We start from the raw sequence: 798 nt of genomic DNA, 5'->3' as shown, positions 1-798 counted from the left end.
GGGATGGGATGAAAAATAAGAATTTGAAAATATTTTTTAAAAACAAACTTTAATTTTTTAATTTTTTTGGGGGATGGGGAGGCTGGTGGGGGGTCGAGAGTAGGAGTGGGGGGCTGCGGGTGCGTGGGATTAAAAATAAGAATTTAAATTTGAAAATATATTTTAAAAGAACAAACTTTGATTTTTTAATTTTTTTGGGGTGGGGGTGGGGGTGGGAGGGGGGTCAAGGGTAGGGGTTGGGTAAAAATAAAAATTGGAAATTGGAAATATTTTTTAAAAACAAACTTAATTTTTTTGGGGGGAGAGGGGGTAGGGGGTGAGAGTGGGGTAAAAAAATAAAAAAATTAAAGTTAGAAAATATTTTTTAAAAAATAAGCTTTAAATTTATTTTTTTTCAACAAAAAAAATTGTAATATGAAGTTGGAGGAGAGTTTTGGAAAATGTTTTCCTTAATTTTTGAATGGAAGTCATTTTCCTTAAATTTGAAGAAAATGAGTTGATTTGAAAAACATTTTCCAAAACATTTTACCCAACCAAACGTAAGAAAATTGGAAAATATTTTTCAGAAAATGTTTTTCCTTCATACCAAACACACCCTTAAAAATTAACAAGTTTTAGATGTGTCAGCACTACATTTTTTTTCGCTCCACTCTTCGCTTTGTCGCTTCACCCAACCTCTTTCCATATTTTACATTAGAGACACCATCACAATCTCCATCATCATCTATATTATTACTTCCTTGAATAACTAAAAATCACTATTCTTTTCAAAGGTTTCGCTCACCATTCACAAATTTT

The sequence above is a fragment of the Solanum stenotomum genome, chromosome 5 (assembly GCF_019186545.1).
Source record: "Solanum stenotomum isolate F172 chromosome 5, ASM1918654v1, whole genome shotgun sequence".
NCBI classification, from domain to species: domain Eukaryota; kingdom Viridiplantae; phylum Streptophyta; class Magnoliopsida; order Solanales; family Solanaceae; genus Solanum; species Solanum stenotomum.
The sequence above is the reverse complement of the archived record's forward strand: the minus strand, read 5'-3'. Positions refer to the sequence as shown.